This window comes from Chiloscyllium punctatum, chromosome 21 (genome assembly GCF_047496795.1).
Source record: "Chiloscyllium punctatum isolate Juve2018m chromosome 21, sChiPun1.3, whole genome shotgun sequence".
NCBI lineage: Eukaryota > Metazoa > Chordata > Chondrichthyes > Orectolobiformes > Hemiscylliidae > Chiloscyllium > Chiloscyllium punctatum.
This window is the reverse complement of record NC_092759.1, coordinates 71,177,326-71,204,653: the sequence shown is the minus strand read 5'-3', so window position 1 is coordinate 71,204,653 and position 27,328 is coordinate 71,177,326.

Below are 27,328 nucleotides of genomic sequence, written 5' to 3'. Positions count from 1 at the left end.
GGTGTGTATGTATGAACGTATGAGAGGGAGCTTGTGTGTGGAAGAGGGTCTGCATGAGTATATGGGTCTATAGGAGTGTGTGTGTGTGAGAGAGAGAGCGTGTGTGTAGTGCATTGGGGTCACCTGGAGTGTGACATGACCCCAAAGTCTCAGTCGAGGCCACTCCCATGAATACCAAACTTGGCTACCAGCCTCAGGTCGCCCACTTTGTGTTGTAGCCTGTCCCGAAGTCCAACTTGGAAGATGGTCATCCAAAGGTCTGAGGGTCGAATGTCCTGGACCGCTGAAGTTTTCTCCGACTGGGAGGGAACACTCCTGTCTGTTGATTGTTGTGTGGTGTCTATACATCCATTGCCATAGCCTCTGCTCAGTCTTGCGAATGTGCCATGCCTCGGGGCACCTTTGCATGCAGCGGAGGAGATAGACCACATTGGCCGAGTCACATGATTACCTGTCATGTACCTGGTGAGTGGTGTCCCACAGGTAATGGTGGTATCCGTTTCAACACTCTGATTCATCTTAGTGTTCACTGTGACAAGATTGTATGGTGTTGACCTGAAAGTCGGGCAGTTTGCTGCGAACATTGATCTGTTTGAGGATTGATGGTTGTTTAAAGGCGAGAAGTAGAGGTGAAGGGAAGGTCTTGATGAGGTGCTCACCCTCAGTGATGATGTGTTGCAGGCTGCGAAGAACTTGGTGTAGTCTTTCAGCTCCTGGGAAGTAGTGGACAGTGAAGTGTACCCTGTCAGTTGTAGCCTGTATCTTTTTCCTGAGGCGATCATTACGGTTTTTCACTGCGGCAGGTCAGAACTGGCAGGCGGTGAGTTGAGCAGTGTTCCCTTTTATTAGGGCATCCTGGAGTACTCCCAAGTGTCTGTCACCTTCCTCCTCATCTGAACAGATCCTGTTGTGCATGTAGGGCTTGTCCAGAGGGGATGGCTATTTTAATATGTTTCGGGTGGAAGCTAGAGAAATGTAGCATTTGGAGGTTATCCATGGGTTTGCAGTACAGTGAGGTGCTGAGGTGTCCATCCTTGATGGAGATTCTTGTGTCCAAGAATGAGACAGATACTAATGAGTAGTCTGTGGTGAGTTTGATGATGGGATGAAATCATTGCTATCACTGTGTAGTTGTTTCAGTGACTCCTCACCATGGGGGCAGTGGAAGGAAATGTCGGCAATATATCTGCTGTATAGTGTTGGTTGGAGGTCCTGTGTAGAGAAGTCTTGTTCAAACCTGAACTCAAGAATGCCCTCATAAGAACGGGATATGATGCTCAATAACTGGAGACATGTATGTGCAGAACCACAGGAGGTGGGTGATGTTCTCAATGAATATTTCTCGTCTGTGTTTACCGTGGAGAAAGACATGAAGATTGGGAACTTGGGGACGTTAGTGTGATATCTTGGAGATAGTCTGTTTCACAGTAGAGGGGGTGTTTGTTGTTAGAATGTCTGAAGGTGGATAAATCTGCTCCTGACCAATATACCCAAGAGCACTGCAAGAGGTTAGAGAAGACGTTATAGGGCCAGTGAATATAATCCCAGTCTACTCAGTCTCTCCTCAGAAGCCAAACCCCTCAACTCTGAAATCAACCGAGTGAACCTCCTCTGCACCCCCTCCAGTGCCAGTCCATCCTTTCACAAGTAGACCAAACTACACACAGTACTCCAACTGTGACCTCACCAGCATCCTATACAGCTGAAACAGAATCTCACTGCTTTTAAACTCAACCCCTTTAGCAATGAAGGACAAAATTCCATTTGCCTTATTAATAACATGTTCCACCTGCAGACCAATCTTCTGTGATCCATGCACAAGGACACCCAGGTCCCTATGCACAGCAACATACTGCATTTTTAAAAGTATTCAAGTGTGGAGACCTCTCAGCCCAGCATTTTTTTTTAGATTACTTACAGTGTTGAAACAGGCCATTCGGCCCAACAAGTCCACACCGACTTGTCGAAGTGCAACCCACCCAGACCTATTCCCATACACCTAACACTACGGGGAATTTAGCATGGCCAAGTCACCGAACCTGCACATTTTTGGACTATGGGAGGAAACCGGAGCACCCAGAGGAAACCCAAAGCAGACACGGGGAGAATGTGAAAACTCCACACAGACAATCACCTGAGTTGGGATTTGAACCCGGGTCTCTGGCACCGTGAGGCAGCAGCACTAACCACTGTGCCACCGGGCCGCCCACCTATCTCTCAACCCAGCACAGTGATCTCTCAACCCGGTGTGGTAATCTCTCGGACCAGCGCAGAGATCTCACAACCCGGCATGGTAATCTCTCAACTCAGCATGGACATCTCTCAGACTGGCATGTTGATCTCTCAGCCCAGAACGGTGATCTCTCAGCCTGGTGTGGTAATCTGTCAGCCCAGCATGGGGAAATCTCAGTCTGGCACGGCGATCTCTTGTCCTGGTGCGCCGATTCTCGGGTTGACATGGGGATCTCTCGTCCTGGTGTGGTGACCTCTCAGCCTGACATGGTGAACTCTCTTCCTGTGTGGCATCAATTGGCCTGGCATCGCGATCTCTCTGCATGGTGCTCTTTCAGGCTGGCGTTGAAATCTCTCAGTCCAGTGCAGTGATCTCTCAGCCTGGTGTGGTGATCTGTTAGCCCAACCTGGGGATCACTTAGATCGGCACAGTGATCTCTCAGTCTGGCATAGCCATCCCTCAGCCTGGTGTGGTGATCTCTCAGCCTGACATGGTGATCTCTCAGCACAGCAGTGATCTCTCATCCCAGTGCCCTGATCTGTCGGCAAAGTGAACTGATCTCTCAATACAGCGTGAGGATCTCTTAGCCCAGCATGGTGTTATCTCAGCCCAGCACACCTATCCCTCAGTGGTGAGGTGATCTCTCAACCCGGCCTACGGATCTCTCGACCTGGTGGGACGATATCTCAGCCCAGAGTAGTGATCTCTCAGTCTGGCATGATGGTCCCTCAGGCTGGCACGATGATCTCTCAGCCTAGCACGATGATACCTCGGCCCGGTGTGGTGATTTCTTGGTCCGGTGTGATGATCTCTCAGCCCGGTATGGTGATCTCTCATCCCGGTGTGATGATTTCTCGGTGTGGTGAGATGATCTCTCAGCCCGGTTATCTCTCAGTCTGATGTGGTGATCTATTGGTCCGGTGTGGTGATCTCTCAGCCCGGTGTGTTGATCTCTCAGCCCGGTGTGGTGATGTCTAGGCCCGGTGTGGTGATCTCTCAGCACGGTGTGGTGATCACTCAGCTCTGTGTGGTAATCTCTCGGTCCGGTGTGGTGATCTCTTGGCCTGGTGAGGTGATCTCTTGGCCCGGTGTGATGATCTCTCAGCACGGTGTGGTGATCTCTCAGCCCGGTGTGGTGATCTCTCGGCCTGGTGTGGTGATCTCTCAGCCCGGTGTGGTGATCTCTCAGCCCGGTGTGCTGATCTCTCAGCCCGGTGTTATGATCTCTCAGCCCAGTGTGATGATCTCTCAGCCCGGTGTGGTGATCTCTCAGCTCGGTGTGGTGATCTGCCGGCCCGGTGTGATCATCTCTCAGCCTGGTGTGGTGATCTCTCGGTCCTGTGTGATGATCTCTCGGCACGGTGTGGTGATCTCTCGGTCCGGTGTGGTGATCTCTTGGCCTGGTGTGGTGATCTCTTGGCCCGGTGTGATGATCTCTCAGCACGGTGTGGTGATCTCTCAGCCCGGTGTGGTGATCTCTCGGCCTGGTGTGGTGATCTCTCAGCCCGGTGTGGTGATCTCTCAGCCCGGTGTGCTGATCTCTCAGCTCGGTGTGGTGATCTGCCGGCCCAGTGTGATCATCTCTCAGCCTGGTGTGGTGATCTCTCGGTCCTGTGTGATGATCTCTCGGCACGGTGTGGTGATCTCTTGGCCCGGTGTGATGATCTCTCAGTCCGGTGTGGTGATCTCTCGGCCTGGTGTGGTGATCTCTTGGCCCGGTGTGGAGATCTCTCAGCCCGGTGTGGATATCTCTCGGCCCAGTATGATCATCTCTCAGCCCATTGTGGTAATCTCTCGGCCCAGTGTAGTGATCTCTCAGCTCGGTGTGGTGATCTCTCAGCCCGGTGTTATGATCTCTCAGCCCGGTGTGGTGTTCTCTCAGCTCGGTGTGGTGATCTGCCGGCCCAGTGTGATCATCACTCAGCCCGGTGTGGTGATCTCTCCGTCCTGTGTGATGATATCTCAGCACGGTGTGGTGATCTCTTGGCCCGCTGTGATGATCTCTCAGTCCGGTGTGGTGATCTCTCGGCCTGGTGTGGTGATCTCTTGGCCCGGTGTGGTGATCTCTCAGCCCGGTGTGGTGATCTCTCGGCCCAGTATGATCATCTCTCAGCCCATTGTGGTAATCTCTCGGCCCAGTGTAGTGATCTCTCAGCTCGGTGTGGTGATCTCTCAGCCCAGTGTGATGATCTCTCAGCCCGGTGTGGTGATCTCTCAGCCCGGTGTGGTAATCTGTCGGCCCGGTGTGGATATCTCTCAGCCCAGTGTGGTGATCTCTCAGTCCGGTGTAGTGATCTCTCAGCTCGGTGTGGTGATCTCTCAGCCCAGTGTGATGATCTCTCAGCCCGGTGTGGTGATCTCTCAGCCCGGTGTGGTGATCTCTCAGCCCGTTGTGATGATCTCTCAGCCCGGTGTGGTGATCTCTCGGCCCTGTGTGGTGATCTCTCAGTCCGGTGTGGTGATCTCTCGGCCCGGTGTGATGATCTCTCTGCCCGGTGTGGTGATCTCTCAGCCCGGTGTGGTGAACTCTCGGCCCGATCGGGTGATCTCTCAGCCCGGTGTGGTGATATCTCAGCCTGGTGCGGTGATCTCTCAGTCCATTGTGGTGATCACTCGGTCCATTGTGGTGATCACTTGGCCTGGTATCATGATCTCTCAGCCGGTGTGGTGACCTCTCGGCCCGGTGTGGTGATCACTCGGTCCAGTGTGATGATCTCTCAGCCCGGTGTGGTCATCTCTCGGCCCTGTGTGGTGATCTCTCAGCCCGGTGTGGTCATCTCTCGGCCCTGTGTGGTGATCTCTCAGTCCGGTGTGGTGATCTCTCGGCCCGGTGTGGTGATCTCACGGCCTGGTGTGGTGATCTCTCAGCCCGGTGTGCTGATCTCTCAGCCCGGTGTGGTGATCTCTCAGCTCGGTGTGGTGATCTGCCGGCCCAGTGTGATCATCTCTCAGCCCGGTGTGATGATCTCTTGGCCCGGTGTGATGATATCTCAGCCTGGTGTGATGATCTCTCGGCCTGGTGTGGAGATGTCTTGGACGGGGTGGTGATGTCTCAGCCCGGTGTGGATATCTCTCGGCCCAGTATGATCATCTCTCAGCCCATTGTGGTAATCTCTCGGCCCGTTGTAGTGATCTCTCAGCTCGGTGTGGTGATCTGCCGGCCCAGTGTGATCATCACTCAGCCCGGTGTGGTGATCTCTCGGTCCTGTGTGATGATCTCTCAGCACGGTGTGGTGATCTCTTGGCCCGGTGTGATGATCTCTCAGTCCGGTGTTATGATCTCTCAGCCCAGAGTGATGATCTCTCAGCCCGGTGTGGTGATCTCTCAGCTCGGTGTGGTGATCTGCCGGCCCAGTGTGATCATCACTCAGCCCGGTGTGGTGATCTCTCGGTCCTGTGTGATGATCTCTCAGCACGGTGTGGTGATCTCTTGGCCCGGTGTGATGATCTCTCAGTCCGGTGTGGTGATCTCTCGGCCTGGTGTGGTGATCTCTTCGCCCGGTGTGGTGATCTCTCAGCCCGGTGTGGATATCTCTCGGCCCAGTATGATCATCTCTCAGCCCATTGTGGTAATCTCTCGGCCCGGTGTAGTGATCTCTCAGCTCGGTGTGGTGATCTCTCAGCCCAGTGTGATGATCTCTCAGCCCGGTGTGGTGATCTCTCGGCCCGGTGTGGTGAACTCTCGGCCCGGTCTGGTGATCTCTCAGCCCAGTGTGGTGATATCTCAGCCTGGTATCATGATCTCTCAGCCCGGTGTGGTGACCTCTCGGCCCGGTGTGGTGATCACTCGGTCCAGTGTGATGATCTCTCAGCCCGATGTGGTGATCTCTCGGCCCTGTGTGGTGATCTCTCAGTCCGCTGTGGTGATCTCTCGGCCTGGTGTGGTGATCTCACGGCCCGGTGTGGTGATCACTCTGTCCAGTGTGATGATCTCTCAGCCCGGTGTGGTGATCTCTCGGCCCTGTGTGGTGATCTCTCAGTCCGGCGTGATGATCTCTCGGCCAAGTGTGGTGATCTCTCAGTCCGGTGTGGTAATCACTTGGCCTGGTATGGTGATCTCTCAGTCCGGTGTGGTGATCTCTCGGTCCGGTGTGGTGATCTCTCGGCCCAGTATGGTGATCTCTCAGTCCGGTGTGGTGATCTCTCGGCCCGGTATGGTGATCTCTCGGTCCGTTGTGATGATCTCTCGGCCCAGTATGGTGATCTCTCAGTCCAGTGTGGTGATCTCTCAGTCCGGTGTGATGATATCTCAGTCCGGTGTGGTGATCTCTCGGTCCGGTGTGGTGATCTCTCAGTCCAGTGTGGTGATCTCTCAGTCCATTGTGGTGATCTCTCAGCCCGGTGTGGTGATCTCTCAGCCCAGTGCAGAGATCTCTCAGTCCGGTGTGGTAATCTCTCGGTCCAGTGTGGTGATCTCTCAGCCTGGTGTGGTGATATCTCAGCCTGGTGCAGAGATCTCTCAGTCCGGTGTGGTAATCTATCGGCCCAGTGTGGTGATCTCTCAGCCCAGTGTGGTGATCTTTCAGCCCGGTGTGGTGATCTCTCAGCCTGGTGTGGTGATATCTCGGCCCAGTGTGGAGATCTCTCAGTCCGGGGTGGTAATCTCTCGGCCCGGTGTGGTGATCTCTCAGCCTGGTGTGATGATCTCTCACCCCGGTGAGGTGATCTCTTGGCCCGGTGTGAGGATCACTCAGTCCGGTGTGGTGATCTCTCAGCCCGGTGTGGTGATCTCTCTGTCCGGTGTGGTGATCTCTCGGCGCGGTGTTGTGATCTCTCGGTCCAGTGTGGTGATCTCTCAGCCTGGTGTGGTGATATCTCAGCCCGGTGCGGAGATCTCTCAGTCTGGTGTGGTGATCTCTCAGCCCAGTGTGGTGATCACTCAGACCGGTGTATTGATCTCTCGACCCGGTGTGATGATCTCTCAGTCCGGTGTGGTGATCTCTCGGTTCAGTATGGTGATCTCTCGGCCCGGTATTGTGATCTCTCGGTCCGATGTGGTGATCTCTCAGCCCGGTGTGGTGATATCTCAGCCCGGTGCAGAGATCTCCCAGTCCGGTGTGGTGATCTCTCAGCCCGGTGTGGTGATCTTTCGTCCCGGTGTGATGATCTCTCAGCCCAGCATGTGCAGTCTCTTGGCCAGCTGTGGCCTTAGCGTGGGCCTCTGATCTCACCGCAGCTAAGCACTTAAGAAAGATTGCAATGTTTGAACTTGCACTTTATTTATTTAGTTTCCATGTAAAAATTAGAGGGTCTGCAACATGTAGCTTTTAACCTCACTTCATTTATTAAAATTCATTTTCTGGGACTTGAGCATCACTGCCTTGCCAGCATTGATAGCTCATCCTTATTTGCCCCTTGAGAAGGTGGTGGTGAGCTGTCTTCTTGAATCACTGCAGTCCACTTGCTGTGGGTTGACCCACAATGCTGGTAGGGAGGGAATTCCAGGATTCTGACCCAACGACTCTGAAGGAATGGTGGTATATTTCCAAGTCAGGCTGGTGAGTCGCTTGGAAGGGAACTTGCCAGTGATGATCCCAGTTATTTGCTGCCCTTGTCCTTCTAGATGGAAGCAGTCGTCGGTTTGGAAGGTGCTGCCTAAAGATATTTGGTGAGTTTCTGCAGTGCATCTTGTAGATAGACACACTGCTGCTACTGAGCACCGGTGGTGAAGGGATTGAATGTTTGTAAACGTGGAGCCAATCAAGCGGGTTGTTTGGTCCTGGATGGTGTCAAGCTTCTTGAGTGTTGTTGGAGCTGCACCCATCGAGGCAAGTGGGAAGGATTCCATCACACTCCTGACATCATATATTTTATGCAGTACTATTATTAATGTAAAAACAGTTTAATTTTTAAGTTTGTTCATTCTTTTCTTTCTACCTTCTTCGTAAGATTCTGTGCCAAGGTATTTGTCCCTAAGATGGTGCATTGTGTGGTGACATTATACACTTCTCACTGTATTCCTGTACCTTTGTACTGAGTACTTGTGACAATAAAATCGAAATCAAATTACAGACAAAAGAAAGAAGAGTTGGAATAATTCTTGGAAAACTTAGCAAGATAATGAGTTATTTATCTCATAAACAGCAACTGCTCCAATAGAGTAACAACCCATAAACACATCCTTGGCACAGCCAAATTCAGTAAAATAGATTGTCTCACATGCAATTCTGGACAAGGATTGTAATAGCGTTGTTCAAAATTACATTTACTTTTGGTGTTCTAGAAACAGTACAATATTTATTTATCCTTTTAAATCTTTCCTATTCATGTCCCAGTCCTTATGTCTCCGAAATGTTGTAATTGTACCTGCCTGGACCACTTTCTCTGGCAGTCCATTCCATACAAACACCCCCTCTGAATGAAAATGTTGCTCCTCAGGTCCCTTTTAAATCTTTCCCTTCTCACCTTCAACCTGTGCCATCTGGTTTTGGACTCCCCTGCCCTGGGGAAAAGAACTTGGCTATTCATCTTGTCTCTGGCCCCTCATTATTTTATAAAGCTCTATACAAGAAGCTGCCACATAAGATATTGTTGCATTTTGCCAGTGATGATATATAAGCAGGGTAGAAGATGAAAGCCTGATTACCAGGAAACAGAGAATCAGTATAAAGGCTTCAGTTTCAGACTGGTAACTAATGGAGTGTCACAGGGATCAATGCTGTGACCTCAACTATTTATAATCACATTAAACTGCTGGGTTGAGGAAGTGGGAAGGAAAAGGAACCTGGAATATAATGTGGCTGTGGCATGAGATTGTTTGATTGACAGGAATAACAGAGAGCAGAACATTATTTAAAAGGAGACAGACTACAGAATTCTGTTGGAGGGGGATCTGCGTGTTCTTGTACAGGAATCTAGAAGAGTAGTTTTCAGGTACATGAAAGAATTCGGTAGTCAGATGGAATATTGACCTTTAGTGTAAGGGTGTAATGTATAAAAGGAGGGAGGTCTTACAACCGCAAAGTCACTGTTCAGACCACACATTGAGTATTGCGTTCAGCTTTGGTTTCCTTTATTAAAAGGATATACTTGTATTGGAAACAGTTCAGAAAACTGTCTCTTCCTCTAGGGAAGGGATCCTTGTTTCAAAAACCCTACAAAACTGGATTAGAAACGTTGACTCTCTTATCCCTCCACAGATGCTGCCTGGCCTGCTGCGTTTCTCCAGTGATTTCTTTCTTGTGTTTTCCAACAAGTTTCTATATTGAATAGTAAATATCCTGGAGTGAGTTACAGACTGGAATCTAATCAAGGGGGTCGGAGTATTAATCTGACTGGAAACAACTGGAATTCTGAAGATGTGATTGCATAGACATTTTATTCTCAATAGTAACCAGGGGAGAGGTCTTTTTAAAAGTAAAACTCAATAATCAAACTTCCGTGTGCACTACTCTGGGAAAGCCACATCTGGGACTGTACCCTCCAAGGTGGGTCTGTATCTCAGTGACCTGGATCTGTGACCTGGTTACTGCCTTTTCATAGCATCCCTGTTGCAGTGTTTTAATTTCAGGAAGAGCTCACTGAACAGAGAAGAACAAAAAATAATAGAGCACAGGAACAGGCCCTTCGGCCCTCCAAGCCTGTGCTGATATATTCTACCCTTCCATGCTAAAAATGTCTTCATTTCCAGCATCCATATCCTTCTATTCCCTTCCTATTTGTGTATTTGTCCAGGTATTCCCTTGAATGCTGCTAATGCGTCTGCTTCCACCATCTCCTCTGGCAGTACATTCCAGGCACTCACCACCCTTTGTGTGAAAAACGGGCCTTGCACAGCTCTTTTAAACTTCCCTCCTTGTGCTTTGAACCTGTGTCCCTTGTAATTGAACTCCCCCCACCACCCCGCACCCTGGGAAAAAGTCTCATATTTCCACTTCACCCAAAGCCATTCACAATCTTATAAACATCTACTGGGTCACCCCTCAATGTGCTGCATTCCAGTGAAAACAAATCCAGTCTATCTAACCTTTCTTCAAAATCCCCCATACCAAGGTAACACCCTGGGAAACCTGTTCTGTACCCCGTCCAAAGCATCTATATCCTTCTAGTAGTGTGGTGATCAGAACTGGACACAATATTCCAAGTGCAGTCTCACTGAAGTTCTATAAATCCGTAGCATAACTTTCCTGATATAGAAATCATAGAATGCCGACAGTGTGGAAACAGGCCATTTGGCCCAACAAGTCCACACCGATCCTGTGAAGTGTATCCCACCCTGACCCACTCCCCTCCCCTATTACTCTATATTTCCCCTGACTAATGCACCTAACCTACATATCCCGGAATACCATGGACAATTTAGCTTAGCCACGTCACCTGACCGCATCTTTGTACTATCCATATACTCAATGCCCCTTCCAAAGAAGGCAAACTTGTCAAAAGCCTTTTGAACCCCCTTATCTACCAGCACTGCCACCTTCAGTGGTCTGTGGACCTGCACACCCAGATCCCTCTGCACATCAATGCTGTGAAGGGTTCTGCAATTCACTGTATAATTTCCAACTGTACTTGACCTTCCCAAATGCATCACCTTACATTTGTCTAGAGTAAGCTCCATCTGCCAGATTCTGAATGAATTCTGTCTGTTTTCTCATCATTAACTCTCGCATTGCCAGTTACTCTCAGTTTTAAAGGATCTTGTTTCAGCAAACAGGCCTGAAGTCAAAAGACCAATTCATTGGGTTTACAGAAATTCTATTCCAGCCCAGTTTCAGTGGGAAAACACAGGGAAATGTCCTCTGGTTGTTGGTGTAATGGACCCTTCCTCTCAGATCCTGAGAACTTCGCATGAAACAAAGAGTCTGTCACTGTCGAGCAATCTTTGTGCATATGACGTGTCTCCGACAAGTTCACTGGACATGACAGAGATAGTTTGTGGTGAAGAGGCTGGAGGATACAGAGAAAGGAAGGGGTGGAGGTGCTGGAGGAGATTACAGAGATAGGGAAGGAGGGTGCAGGGTCGGGAGGTGGTTACAATGATAGGGCGGTGTTTTGGGACATGGTGATGTCACAGAAATGTGGAGGAGTGCAGGTCCTGGAGAAGGTTATATAGATAGGGAGTAATCCCTGCACTTACAATCCTTGCCCTGCACCCTAACAGGAACATAGAGGTAAAAACAATGACTGCAGATGCTGGAAACCAGATTCTGGATTCGTGGTGCTTGAAGAGCACAGCAGGTCAGGCACCATCCAAAGAGCAGCGAAATCGACGTCTTGGGCAAAAGCCCTTCATCAGAAACATAATTTTCCTGAACTCTCAGTATCTCATTTTCAAAGGCTTCCCATTTTCCAGCCCTCCTTTTACCTGTGAGCATCTTCCTCAATCAACTTTTGAAAAACCTTGCCTAATATAATCAAAATTGGTCTTACTCCAATTTAGAACATTAACTTTAGATCCAATCCATCCTTCTCATCACGATTTTAAAACAAGTAGAGCTTTGATCTCTGACCCCAAGGTGCTCCCCAGCCCTCCCTTATTTCTCAAGAGACGGTCACATTTCGCTCCTTTTACAAGTAGATTCACCCACGTACTGAATCCAGTGACAGAGACACAGTGGAGTCACTCTGCTCTCCCCTGGGTCAGTGACAGAGACACAGTGGGGTCAGTCTGCTCTCCCCTGCGTCAGTGACAGAGACACAGTGGGGTCGGTCTGCTCTCCCCTGGGTCAATGACAGAGACACAGTGGGGTCAGTCTGCTCTCCCCTGGGTCAGTGACAGCGAGGCAGTGCTCTCCTTCCCCCTTCCACTTGTCGATGGTGGCAGCATCCGAGGACCAGGAGAGTCGTTGTTTCAAGCATAAGCTTGTCATCAAGAATGGGGTGGGGGTGCCCAAGGGGGCTGAGAGATAAATGGGAGGGGGCTGAGTCTGAGGGGAAGGTAGCTGGGAATGTAATAGTTAGATGGAGGTGGGGTGATGATGAGAGGTCAGAAAGGAGGGTGAAGCAGAAAGGTGGGAAAGAAGGTGGATAGGTAGGGCAGTTCAGGAGGGTTGTAATGAATTGGATGGTTGGATCTGAGATAAGGTGGGGGAAGGGAAATGAGGAGACTGGTGAAATCTACATCGATCCTGTGTGGTTGGAGGGTTTCAAGGTGGATGATAAGGCATTCTTCCTCCTGGCATCAGATGGTTAGAGTTTGGCGGTGGAGGAGGCCCAGGACTTGAAGGACCTTGGCAGAATGGGAGGGGGCGTTAAAGTGTTCAGCCACAGAGTGGTGGGGCTGTTTAGTGACTGTGTCCCAGAAGGAAACTGAAGACAGACAGAATCTTTGAAGAAACGGGGTCTGGGTGGGTTACACTTTGGAGGGTTGGTGTGGACTTGTTGGGCCGAAGGGCCTGTTTCCACACTGTCTGTAATCTCATCTAAAAAGGTTTTCTGCAACGTTCCGCAAATAGGTGTCCTGTGTCCCCAATGTAGAGGAGACCACACCGAGAGCAACGGACAGAATAGATGGTGTGTGTGGCAGCGCAGGTAAATCTCTGCCAGATGTGCAAGGATCCTTTTCGGCCTTGGATGGAAGTGAGGGGGTGGTGTGGGGACAGGTTTTCACCTCTTGCAATGGCAGGGTAAGGTGCCAGGAGTGGAGGGTGGCTTGGTGGGGAGTGTGGCCCAAACAAGGGATTCGCAGAGGGAATGGTCTGTGCAGAACACTGATAGGGGTGGGGAGGGAAATATATCTCTGGTAGTGGGTCTGTTTGTAGGGGGCAGAAATGGCAGTGGATGACTTGCTTTATCTGAAGGGCGGTGGAGTTGGAGGTGAGGATTGGGGTGTTCTCTCCTTGTTGTGATTGGAGAGGTGGGCTTCAAGGGCGGAGGTGTGGGAAGTGGAGGAGATGCTCTGGAGGGTATCATCGACCATGTGGTCCTTGCAGAAGGAGGCCATCTGGGATGTTCAATGGTGGAATTGGTCCTCCTGGGAGCAGATGTGGCGGAGGCAGAGGAATTGGGAATAAGGGAAAGTATTTTGGAGGAGGTGTAGGCCAGGTAACTATGGGAGTCAGGCAGTACGAACTAGATGCCCATGTTGACCCTGTCACCAGAAATGGAGATGGAGAGGAGGAGAAAGGAAGGAGAAAGGGGAAAGGTCCCTTCCTAACATGGTGCCATTATTTAAGAAGGTGGTAAGGAAAAGCCAGGGAACTATAGACTGGTGAGCCTGTGGTCAGTGGTGGGTGAGATTTGAAGAAAAAATATTAAGCTAAAAAAATACATGAAGAAGGACCGATTGCTTATATACAGAGCTTGTAGAGAGGCCTGCGTAGGGACGGCTCGGGAGAGGTTTTTGTCTCCAGACAGTGAAAGCTGAATGTTGGATTGTTTGAGGTGGAGTTGTTTTCTTTTCATTTGTTCAGTTAAGTGTTTGATTTCTTTTTAATATTTATGTTGAATGTTTTTGCATGCTTCATAATAAATCTGATCATTTAATTTAGTATATAACTTGCTAATTAAAACTCCTTTGTTGGATGAATGTTCCTGATGGCCTGCAAGCGATATTGAGTGCGATGACCAATAGATTTAGCGAAGTGATTACACAGCAAGATCATTCAGATCGATAACTGTCTGTCGGGAAAGGTTTGAAGGTGGTTTCGAAGTCTTCTGCGGTTATTCCTCTCTCAAACAGATATTCCAATTTGGGTAAGTGGTCATCAGATCTTGGGCACTAACAATGAAATTTATGTTCAACGGAATGGTTAGGATTTAAACAAATAATTGTTTTTGGGAACTCTCCTGTCAGGGGCAGAGACAGGAGATTCTGCAGCAGTGGGTGTGAATCGAGGAGAGTACGTTGCTTTTCTGGTGCTAGGGTGAAGGTGGTCTCCAAATGTTTGAAGCAGTAAATGTAAAAGGGGAGAGTGAGAAGTTGGAAATTATTGTACACATTGATAGGAATAACATAGTTAGAGAAAAGATTAAAGCTTTACAAAATGCACGTAATAGGTTAGGGAGAGAATGTTAAAATTCATTATCTCTGATTTAATTCTGGTGCCAAGTTCTAATGAGGGAAGTAATAAAAGGACAGGGCAGATAAATCAATGATTGATGAGGTGCTGCAATGTGCAGGGAGTCACTTTCTTGTAACATTGGGATCTCTTCTGGGACAGAAAAAACCTGTTTAAAAGGATGGGTTTCACCTGAACTAGACCAATATCCTGGTGGGTAGATTTGCTCACTATATTTCAGGAGATTGTAAGATTTGAGAGGGGTGGAGCGGGGGCTTTTGAAGTTACAGTGAAAATAGAAAGAAAGATGACAATGGTTCTGAATCAGAAACAGCACGTTCTTTAGAAAAACCAGACAAGAACAAGTCAGAGAACAAAGGAGCACTGAACACTTAAACTGCATTTATTTCAATACACGAGGTCTTATCGAAAAGTCTGATGAACTCAGAGCATGGAAGGGAACATGGGCCTGGGAAATCATTGCTATTACAGAAACATGGCTGAGGATTGGAAAAGACTAGAGTGGTGCTGGAAAAGCACAGCAGGTCAGGCAGCAGCCGAGGAGCAGGAAAATCGATTTTCCTGCTCCTTGGTTCTGCCTGACCTGCTGTTCTTTTCTAGCACCGCTCTGATTTTGACTCTAATCTCCAGCATCTGCAGTCCCCATTTCTGCCGAATGGAAAAGACTGTCAGCTCAGTGTTCTGGGTTTGAGATGGTACAGAAGGGGTAGAAAGAGGCAAGGCAGGGGAAGGGCTGGCATTTTTGATTAAGGAAAATATTACTCCTGTAATTAGAGAAGGTATTTCTGAGGAATCACTTAGTGAAAATATATGGGTTCAAATTAGAAATAAGAAAGAGATGATCACTTTGGTGGGGTTTTTTATCGGCTCCCCAATCGTCAGAGGGCAATTGAGAAGCAGATGTGTAGAGAGATCTCAAATATATGTAAGAATAACAAGTTTGTAATAGTAGGGGATTTTAATTTTCCAAACATTGACACAGTCTGCCATGGTACGAAAGTTTTTGATGGTGAAGAACTTGTTCAATTGCAAGAACATTTTGCTATAAATATATAATCTTCCTCCGAGAGACGGATCAAAACTTGACCTTCTCTTTGGAAATAAGGCAGGGCAAGTGACTGAAGTGCTCATCAGGGAACACTTTTGGACCAGTAATCGTACTGCCAGTAACTTTAAAATAGTTGTGTAAAAGGATAAAAGTTAAAGTTCTTGATTGGAGTGAGGCAAATGGGTATGAAAGAGTATGAGACAAAAATTTTCAAAAGTTGATTGGAACAGACTGATCACAGGGTAAAGGATGACTGACAAGTAGGAGGCCTTCCAAAGTGTGATAACAAGAGTTCAGAAGCATTCTGTTCCTGTTAGAGTGAAAGGCAAAGCTGATAAGGTTAGGGAACAATGGATGAATAAAGATGTTGAAGTTCAAGTCAAGAATACAATAATAACCATCTATTAGAGAGAAAATTGGGATCAACTGAATGTGTTGAAGAGTGTAAAGAGTGTAGGGACATTCTTTAGAAGGAAATGAGGAAGGCAACGAGGGGATAGGGGTTAGCCTTGGCAGATAGGGTAAAGATTATCCAAAGAGGTTCCATAAATACATTGAATGAGCGAGCAACTGGATAGAGAGAGTCGGACCCCTTAAAGACCAACGAGGTTGTCTTTGTGTTGAACCTCAAGAGATGGGAGTGATATAAAAAAAAATTGCATCCATTTTTATTGATGGGAAAGAAATGGAGGCTGGAGGAATCAGGGATATAAATATTGATGTTTTGGAAACAGTTCACAGTACAGAAGAGGAAGTGCTGGAGATCTTAAAAAAATCATAAATATAGCTAAACCTCATCAACTGTGTCCCAGGACGTTGTGGGAAGTTAGAGAGAAAATTATACGGCCCTAAACCGAATAGTTGTATCATCTATAAACCATGGGGAAAGAACTGGAGGACTGGGCTGTGGCTAATATGTCATTGTTTAAGAAGGGATGTGAGAAGAAGCCTGGGAACTATTGACCTGTAAGCCTGTCCTCGGTGGTGGGTAGGTTTTTAGAGATGATCCTGGAAGATAGGATTTACAGAGGTTGGAGAGGAAAGGAATGATTAGAGATGGTCAGTCTGATTTAGACGTGAGTAAAATCAAGTCTCCCATTTGATTGGGTTTGTTTTTGTAATTCACCAAAATGATTGAGGAGGACAGAGAGTTAGATGGTGTTTGCTTGGCCTTTAGTAAAGCTTTTGATGAGACTCTGCATGATCGACTAATTGGTAAATTTAGATCACATAGGATTCAGGGTGGGCTTGCCAACTGAATACATAATTGGCTTTTGGCAGAAGATGGTGGATCATTGTTTTTCAGACTGGAGGCCTGTGACCAGCGATTTCCAACCGGGATAGGTACTGGCTCCACTTCTGTTTGTCATTTATACAAAGGATTTTGATGACAATGTCGGAGGCATGGTTAGTAAGTTTGTGGATGACACCAAAATGGTAAAATAGACAGTGAAGAATGTGACCCGAGATTACAAAGAGATCTTGATCAATTGGGTCAATGGGCTGAGGAGTGGCAGATGGAGTTTAATTTGGATAAATGTGAGGTATTGCATTGTGGTAATACAAACAAGGTCAGGAGTTAACGGTAGGCCCTGGGTAGTGTGGGAGAGCAGGGAGAGACCTCAGGGTTCAGGGACATACTTCTTTGAAGTTTGCATCCCAGTTAGACAGGGTTGTTAAGAAGGTGTTTAGCATGCTTGCATTCATTGCTCAGGCCTTTGAGTATAGGAATTCTGACATTGTATTGAACTTGAACAGGACAGTGATGAGGCCTCTTCTGGATTAATATGTGCAATTCTCATCGCCCTGTTATACGAAGGATATTATTAAACTGGAGAGGGTTCAGTAAAGATTTACCGAAATGTTGCCAGGAATGGAGTGTTTGACGTATAGACATGGGCTGTTACATTGTAGTGTGAGGGGTGTCCTTATTGATGTTAAACAATCATGTGGGGCACAGATAAGATGAACGATAAGGGAGTTCAAACCTGGTGGTATACTTTTAAGGTGAGAGGAGAAAGATTGAAAAAGGACATGAGGGGCAATGTTTTTAGAATTTTGGATGTGGAATGAACTATCAGAGGAAATGGTGGATGTAGGCACAGTAACAATGTTTAAAATACATTAGGATAAGTTCATGAATCGGAACAGTTTGGAGGGATATGAGCCCAGCGCGGGGAGGTGGAAACAGTTTAGTTTTGGAACATGGTCGGAGTGGCCTGGTTGGTCCAAAGGGTCTGTCTCCATGCTGTATGACTCGACAACTCCATGACATTACGGTACGCAGTCAAAACACACGTTCGTCTCTGCACACGCTCACTTTGCCCTCCAGCTCATGGGATGGGACACAGCACGGGTAAGGGTAGTGTTGATGGATGGAGATACCGAGGGGCTTTTATATAGAGTGGGTGTATAATCGAGGAGCTACAGAGGGATAGATCAAGATTGATGAAGCTGTACAAGGGAGGGCAATTAGACAGAGGCCATGGAGGGGGACAGGGGCTAAATTTGTGGTGGGGGGCGGGATTTTCCAATATTGAATGGGGTGGTGCAGATTCCATCGCAGGATTGAACAACAGAACCAGGGAAGTAAAGAAGGAAAGAGAGAGAAACATGAGAGAAGAAGAAAAAGCAAGAGAATGGGAACGAACACAGATAAAGTTGGGAAGAAGAGATAAATACAAAAGAAGAGGCTGTCAGTACGTGAGAGAGGGGGAGAGAGAGAGAAATGTTGAGAGGGAGAGAGAGATGTAGTGTGAACAGACAGAGGGTGAGAGACAGAGGCAAAGAGACAGACAGAGAGAGAAAAGAGGAAAAATCAGACCGATATAAACACGTGCTAAGGAAAGATATGGTGAGATTTAACAATTGATATTCACCATTCCTGTTGGTCTCAACTCTCGCGATGGTCTCTCACGCTCTTTCTCTCCCATTCAGGACAGACTCTGCTCCAGGGGCTCGCTCTTGAGATTCAACCATTCCCCACATTCTCACAGACAGAGACAGACAGAAACCCTGCTCACAGATACTCACCCCCTGCTCAGTGCACGCAGTGAAAGATGAGTAGGTTAGGATAGTTTTCATTAGAAAAAAAGGAGATTGAGAGGAGACCTATAAGGTCTACAAAGTTATGAAGGGTATAGACAGGGTAGACAGAGATAAGCTTTTTCCCAGAGTGAAGGATTCAATAATGAGAATTCATGCCTTCAAGTTGAGAGGTGAAAAGTTAAATGGGGATACACGCGGCAAGGACTGCACACAGAGAGTGGTGGGTGTCTGGAACACGTTGCCAGCAGAGGTAGTAGAGGCAGGCACAGTAGTTCCATTGAAGATGCGTCTGGACAGATGCATGAGCAGGTGGGGAGCAGAGGGAGACAGATGCTTAGGAAATGTGCGACTGGTTTAGACAGAGGCTTTGGATTGACTCAGGCTTGGAGGGCCGAAGGGCCTGTTTCTGGGCTGTAAATGTTTTTGTTCTTTGTTCTGTGAAGGGAATATGGCTGCCAGAACCAGTTTGAAATATCCCCAAGTCTCTCACGGAAAGCACACTCTCTGCCCAAGTCCCAGCTCATCCACTCAGCTCCCAGCTACCTCAAGCCAGGGCATACCTCCCTCAGGGATGGAGCATAGCCAGAGTCATCTCAGTGGGATTAGAGGGGAGTGAGGGAATGAGGAGATGTGAGAGAATGCAGCAGGTAAACAGTTTCATCCAGTCTGCCTTTGCCTACTCCTACTTTGCATTTTATTGTCTTGGAATTTAAAAAAATATATATTTTCAAACTGATCAAATTCCTTTTTTCTTTGTGGTTTCCTTTTGATCAATGTGACAAATCTCAATTTGCAATTGTCAGGAATCTAACCCAGGTCACCTGTTTGGAAGACAGCTGCACTAACCATGACTGCACCATCACCGCGCCCTTTAACACAACACAGTCCCCAAACATAGTTAAAAAGACTTTGAACATGAAAAATCAAACAGAGTTCATGTTGATTCACTGAAATTGATATTCGGTCAGGTGACGATAGCTTATATAGAGAGGAAGATTTGAAGGAGCATTTGAAAACGGAGAAGGAGCTGGGTCATTGGGTGGGTGCAGAGAGGGAGTCCAGAAATCCCTCTGGTTGGGCTTGGATTCCCCCGGCAACGCATCAACTGGTTCATGGAAAGGAGCAAATAAAGAAACGGGATGACGTCAGAGAACTGGTTCAGTCCAGACTGCCTTCGCCTTCTCCTGCTTTGCATTTTATTGTTTTAGAATGCAAGCCACATGTATTCACAAACTGACCCAATTCCTTTGCTCTTTGGATTTACTGTTGATCAATGAGAAAATCTAAAAGTGCAACTGCCAGGAACCAACACGAGGAATTGAATGGAAACAAAGTAAATTATTGTTCAAAATAAAGGTGCAAATAAAGACACAGAATCGTTACAATATTTTATTTCCTTTTTCAATAGGAAACTTCTCGTTTTGTGAAAAAATTGTTCAGATGTGTGGGTCAGAGAATTCTGTGAGGAAGAGTGGCCAGGAGCCTGTCGTTGCATTTCCCTCTCTGGCCTGCAGTGAACGATTACACCTTCCTCCATATCATTTATGTTTCTACCCACTTCACTCACTGAGAACGGATTACTTGGGATGAATGTTGCTTTTGTGTATATTTGTTTTGTTTTTGTTGTCCCACTTCCTACTAATTGTTGCTGATTACTAACAGCACTTTACATTGGCTTTACACCTCCAGTCTCTTTCATTTTGCTCCTCATATGGAGTCATTCCTTGCCCATTAGGAAAGGAGTGTTATCATGTTGCTGCTCCTCCTTCTCTTTTCGGTCCATTCCTCACGTGAATTCCTCGTTCCATTCTCTGTTGCACCTAATGTTGGCTCGCAGTTACTTGGATTGATTCACCAATTGAATTATTGTTCTAACTGGATATGTCATGGCATACTTTAACTGGGCTCTGAAATGTTTCTGTGTCACCACATAAATAAGGGCATTTGTGCAGCAACTTAAGTTCCTCAGCATATATCCAATCTTAACAAAGAGACGATAAGAAACAGAATCCAAGGAATAACCAGCATTAAAGTAATCTAAAATATGCAACAACCAGAGAAGTATGAAACTGGCAGATATGGCAAAGAGTAAAATCACAGACTTCTTCCTGCTCTCTACCTCTGGATCATTCTCTGTTTTTCTCTCACCTCTCAGTTCTTTCCGCAACTTAATGGCCTCAAAGATATGTCTGACAGTCAGAATGTTGATAAAGATAATAAAGGTGAATGGGAACATTGGTGTTAAAAAAGTCTCAAAATATTTAAAACCTATCCACCGACGGTCATTATAATAACCAGGCCTGATATTACAGTACCATGGAACATTGTTGATAATCGTTCCAGGGTAATACACAAAGGAGTTGGGAATGTTCTTTAAACAAAAGAATATGCAGATTGTTGCTAGAACCCTGGTTGCAGTTTTCCCTGTGCAATACTTAGTTTTCATCTCATGAAAACAAATGGCAACAAATCGATCAAAGGAAAAAGCAATGGTGAACCATGCAGAACAATCAATCGTCAGGCGGTTGAGGGCATAGATAGCACCACAAACAGGAGTGATTTGCAGGAAACACTGTGGACAATAATATTTTCGAAACTGGTGAAGGATGATATAAAAAACAATGAACAGTAGATCTGACATTGTCATGGCCACCAGGTAGCGAGTGCTGCACACAGAAAGACCACATTTGCCCCGAGCTAAGATTACAATGACCACGAGACTAACTGTAAGAGACAGGAAAAAATAGATTTGAAGTCACTAATGAAACATTCTCTGTGCGTGATCCCAGACTGTAAGTTTTGACACAAAGATAATTGTTGTTGCATGTTATATGATATTTAAAGAATCTCTCTCAATGAATCATTTGCTCTTTTAAAGGACATAGGGAAGAACATGAGCGGCAGATTACTCACAGAAACACGGTCATATACTCAGGATGTTTTTGGGTCAGCAGCAGTCGATTTCGCCTGCTCCTCAGATGCAATCTTGCCTGCTGTGCCTTTTCCAGCACATCGCCCTATCAGCAGTCCCCATTATTTCCTAATTCCTAATGACCTGCTGAACCCACCCATTAGCTTGTTGTATCTGAGCTCCCATTTGGAGCAAGCTGCCTGAACAAGATCCACCAACACAATCCCTTTCCATCAAGGAATGGGAAACACCAGGTGTCACTGCGAGGTGGGTTGTTACAAAACCCATCTGACCGATAGCAGGCTGTGAACTACCACAGAGAGAGGGCGGTTTTCCGAAAACCTTTCTAGACCAGCCAGGGGCGGTGCTCAGCCAAAGTCCATCAATATGCCCTCAGTGTAAACCCATTCTGCACAGTATAGGGAAACACACAATGCTGCACATTACTGAGAGCTTCCGAACTGACAAACTATTCACTTTAAACTCAGTCAGTGAGGACACTAATGTCTGACATCAGGATTTGCCTTGCTATATGGAAATATAATAATTTATCAGTTATCTGTAGAAATAAGGATGGTTCAATGCAGTGGTTTATATAAGTTGTTCCAAAGCTTACCAGGAACACCAACAGCAACAAGGATGGTCTCGTACACTGTCTCGATCCTTTCCCTGAGAAGATGCATTTCGTTTTTTATGACACAACCTTTCCCTTCCTGCTGCTGGCAATCTGTTGGAATTAGAGTATTCTCTCAGAGATGGAGTTGAGAGAATTTATTTTATATTGTGTGGTATCTCCACTGGGAAACCGTGATTATATCTTCAGATTTTTAACGCATTTTGAACAAACAAGTTACTACAGCAGTTCTATTTTAATGATGATAGCATTGAGAATAACAGCTATATTTGAATACCCCAAAGGCTGGATTGACCGGATCCTGTTAAGTCTCAAACATTCATGTTTTCAACTCACAATATTGGAAATATTTCACTAACTATCAATCCTATCAATATCTAAATACCTTTTCATATTCGTTTCGGTGATGATCTTCGTTCTGCTGAGGTTATTCAGTCATTCAATGCCTCATGCTGTTGAGGTTTTTAGGAGCTGTTCTCCTGCACACTGTTATCCCACAGCTTTCCTTGTTAATACAACTGATTTAGGAAATTCTTTCTGTGAATGAGCACTCTAATACAGAACCTGAAGCTGATATTGACCACACCAACAGCTGGAAATTCCACTCGGTCACATTTTCTCAAAACAAAGACAAAAATAATCAGATCCTTCAGTTCAAAACCATAGAATGATGACATCATACAGGAGAGAGATGGCCCTTCACTCCGTCGAGTTTTTATCTCTAAACTCACACTCAAAGCTACTCAGGGCTGGACAATGGGAAGCCTTCAAACATGAGATAATCAGAGTCCAGAGACCGTATGTTCCTGTTTGGGTGAAAGGCAAGGCTGGTAGTTGCAGGGAATACTGAATGACTTGAGAAATTGAGGTTTTATTTGAGAAAAAGAAGGAAGCATATGCCAGGTATAGGCAGCAGAAATCAAGTGAATCCTGAGAAGAGTATAAATGCAGTAGGATTATATTTAAGAGGAGAATCAGGAAGGCAAAAACAGAACATGAGATAGCACTGGCAAATCGGGTTAAGGAGAATCCAAACAGATTCAATAAATACATTCAGGATGAAAGATTAACTGGGGAGAGAACAGTGCCTCTCAAAGATCAGCAAGGCAGCCTATATGTGGAACCACAGGAGATGGGGAGATACTAAACAAATATGTTGCATCAGTGTTTACTGTGGAGAATGTCATGTAAGATATAGAATGTGGGGAAAGAGATGGCGACATCTTAAAAAATGTTCATGTTACAGTGGACATCTCAAAATGCAAAAAGATTGATAAATCACAGGACCTGATCAGGTGTACCCTGGATATCAGTGAGAAGCAAGTAAAGTGATTGCTGAGCCTCTTGCTGAGATATTTGTATCATCGATAGTCACAGATGAGGCGCTGGAAGGCTGAATGTTGGCCAACAGGGTGCCACTATTTAAGAAAGGTGGTAAGGAAAAGCCAGGGATCGATAGACCAGTGAGCCTGATTGATGGTGGAAAAGTCGCTGGAGGTAATCCTAAGGGATAGGGTTTACATATATTTGGAAAGGCAAGGACTGTATAGGGATAGTCAGCTTGAGTCTGTGCGTGTGAAGAGGATTGATGAGGGCAGAGCAGTGGCTGTGATCTACATGAACTACAGTAAGGCATTCAACAAGGGTCTTCACGGTGGACTGGTCAGCAAGATTAGAGATCATGGAATGCAAGGAGAACTAGCTATTTGGATGCAGATCTGGCTAAAAGATAGAAGACAGAGATTGTTGATGGAGGGTTGCTTTACAGACTGTGATCCATGGTGTGCCACAAGGATCTTTGTTGGGTCCATTGCTTTTCATCATGTTACGGTGGACGTCTCAAAATGCATACAGATAGATAAATCCCAGGACCTGATCAGGGGTACCGTAGAAATCAGTGAGAAGCAAGTAAAGTGAGAAGCAAGTTGGGGTGGCATGGTGGCACAGTGGTTAGCACTGCTGCCTCACAGCACCAGAGACCCAGGTTCAATTCCTGCATCAAGCAACTGCCTATGTGGAGTTGGCACATTCTCCCCTTGTCTACGTGGGTTTCCTCCGGGTGCTCCAGTTTCCTCCCACAGTCCAAAGATGTTTAGATTAGGTGAATTGGCCACGCAAAATTGCCCGTAGTGTTGGGTGAAGGGGTAAAAGTAGGGGAATGCGTCTGGGTGGGTTGTTCTTCGGAGGGTGGGTGTCGACTTGTTGGGCCGAAGGGCCTGTTTCCACACTGTAAGGAATCTAATCTAATCATGAACCGTATCATTTACATAAATGATTTGGATGTGAAAATAGCAGGTATTGTTCGTAAGTTTGCAGTTGACACCAAAATTGGAGGTTACCTCAGAGTACACAGAATCTTGTTCAGATGGGCCAATAGGCCAAGGAATGGCAGATGGAGGTTAATTTAGATAAATGTGAGGTGCTATATTTTGAAAAGACAAATCAGAGCAGGAGTTGTGCACTAATGGGTTTGTTGCTGAACCTCCTTCCAAGGCTCTAAAGGAGCCTTCCACATCAATCAAAGTTTGACCTGCACATCCACCAATATCAATTATTGTATCCGATGCTCCCGATGCGGACTCCTCTACATTGGGGAGACTGGACGCCTCCCAGCAGAGCACTTTCGGAAAAATCTCCGGGACACCCGCACCAATCAACCACACCGCCCTGTGGCCCAACATTTCAACTCCCCCTCCCACTCTGCCGCAGACATGGAGGTCTTGGGCCTCCTTCACCGCCGCTCCCTCACCACCAGACGCCTGGAGGAAGAACACCGCATCTCCCGCCTCGGAGCACTTCAACCCCAGGGCATCAATGTGGACTTCAACAATTTCCTCATTTCCCCTTCCCCCACCTCACTCCAGTTCCAGACTTTCAGCTCAGCACTGTACTCATGACTTGTCCTACCTGCCTATCTTCTTTTCCACCAATCCATTCCACCGTTCCCCGCCCCCGACCTCTCACCTTCATCCCCTCCCCAACGCACCTATTGTACTCAATGCTATGTTCTCCCCACCCCACACTCCTCTCTTTTATCTCTCCATAAAACCCTTGTCAATTGTTCTTGAAACCGATCTGGTTCTCTAAAGCCCTTTAAGGATTAGGGCTGCCCTTGTCTTGTCTGGGCTACATTTCACTCCAGACCCACAGCAATTGATGCAGTTGGTGGAGGTCAGCCATCTAAGCTCCAGGGCCTGACAACAGGAGGTCATCAAGATTGTATCCTAGCCCTAACTCTCTTTAGTGACTGGATTACTGACCTTCCCTCAGTCAGAATTTCATGAGTTCGAGGGTTCGCTAATACCCACTCAATGTTCAGCAGCATTCTTCCCTCCTCAGATCCTGTAGCACTCCATGTGGCTCTGCAGCAAGATCCTGGCAACTTCAGCTCCTCAGAAACGGTGTTAGGGAACTGGGCCCAGAGCTGGATGAACTTCGGATCATTCGGGAGGCTGAAGGAGTAATTGAGAGGAGTTATAGGGTGGTAGTCACACCTCAGGTACAGGGGAAAGGTGGATTACAGTCAGGAGACAGAAAAGAGCAGGCAGACAATGCAGAGTTCCCCTGTGGCCGTTCACCTCAATAACAAGCATACTGTTTTGGTTACTGCTGGAGAGGGACAACTTACCAGTGGTAAGCAATGGGGCACAGGTCTCTGGCACAGAATCTGTCCATGTTGCTCAGAAAGGAAGGATTAGAAAAAAGGAAATTGAGGGGGTACCTGATTGAGGGTATGAAGGGTATAGATAAGGTAGATAGAGAAAAGCTTTTTCCCAGTGTGAAGGACTCAGTAATGAGAGGCCACACTTTGAAGGTGAAAGGTGAAAAGTTTAAGTGGGGGATACACACCGCAAGTACTTTACATGGAAGATGGTAGGTGTCTGGAATGCATTGCCAGCAGAGGTAGTAGAGGCAGGTATGTTAGATTCATTTAAGATGCGACAGGACAGATGCATGAGTAGGTGGGGAGCAGAGGGTTACAGATGCTTAGGAACTGGGCGACAGGTTTAGACAGCAGGTTTGAGTTGGCTCAGGCGTGGAGGGCCGAAGGGCCTGTTCTTGGGCTGTAAATTTCCTTGGTTCTTTGTTGTTTGAAGTGAAAGGGGAGCAGAGCATTAGTCATTGCGGACTTCACTGTGAGGGGACAGATAGGAGATTCTGTGGAAACGAGAGAGAATCAGGGTTGATGTGCTGCCTCCCAAGTGCCAGGGTTCATGATGTCTCAGATCGTGTTTTCGGCATCCTTGAGTAGGAAGGGGAACAGCCCCAACTCATCGTCCACAGAGGCCCCCTTAACATGGGTAGGACAAGGGATGGGTTTTAAAGCAGCTATTCAGGGAGTTAGGGTGGAAGTTTAGAGCTGGAACAAACAGAGATGTCAACTCTAGTTTGTTACCTATGTCACATGCTGGCAAGGAATAGGGAGAGAGAAGAGATGAACATGTGGCTACAGGGATGATGCAGGAGGGAAGGATTTAGATACCTGGATAATTCTGGGGTAGGTGGGTATTCTATAAATAGGATTATCAACACCTGAACCAGAGAGGTACTCTAACCTGGGGGCAGGTTTGTTTATGCTCTTTGGGAGGGTTTAAACTAATTCGGCAGGAGATGGGAACCTGAATTGCAGCATCTGGCACAGGAGTTTGAGAACAATGAGGTCCTGAATAGGGTTTCAAGGTCACGGGAGTGCAGCAGCAGACAGGAAGTTGGTTTCAAGTGTGTCTACCTCAACGCCAGGAGCATCCAGAATAAGGTGGGTGATCTTGCAGCATGGACTGGGACTTCGATGTTGTGGCCATTTCAGAGACCTGGATCGAGCAGGGACAGGAATGGTTATTACAAGTTCCGGGGTTTAGATGTTTCAGTAAGAACAGGTAAGGTGGTAAAAGAGTGGGAGGTGTGGCTCTGTTAGTCAAGGACAGTGTTATGGTGGCAGAAAGGACATTTGATGAGGACTGGTCCACTGAGGTAGAATGGCCTGAGGTTAGAAACAGGAAAGCAGAGGTCATGCTGTTGGGAGTTTTCTGTAGGCATCCAGAGATGTAGAGGAAAGGATTGCAAAGATGATTCTGGATAGGAGAGAAAGTAACATGGTCGTTGTTCTGGGAGCTTTAACTTTCCAAATATTGACTGGAAACATTGTAGTTCGAGTACTTTAGATGTGTCAGTTTTTGTCCAACGTGTGCAGGAGCATTTCCTGACACAGTATATAGACAGGCCAACAAGGGACGAGGCCACATTGGATTTGGTACTGGGTCATGAACCCAGGCAGGTGTTTGTTTTGCAGGTAGGTGATACTACTGCAGGTAGGTAACTATCACTGTGGTGATAGTTACATTTACTTTAGTGAGGGAAAGGGACAGGGATATATCGCAGGGAAAGTGATATAGTTGGGGGAAAGGCAATTATGCTGTGATTTGGCAAGATTTAGGATGCATAGGATGGAAGAGAAACTGCAGAGGATGGGCACAATTGAAATTTGGAGCTTTTT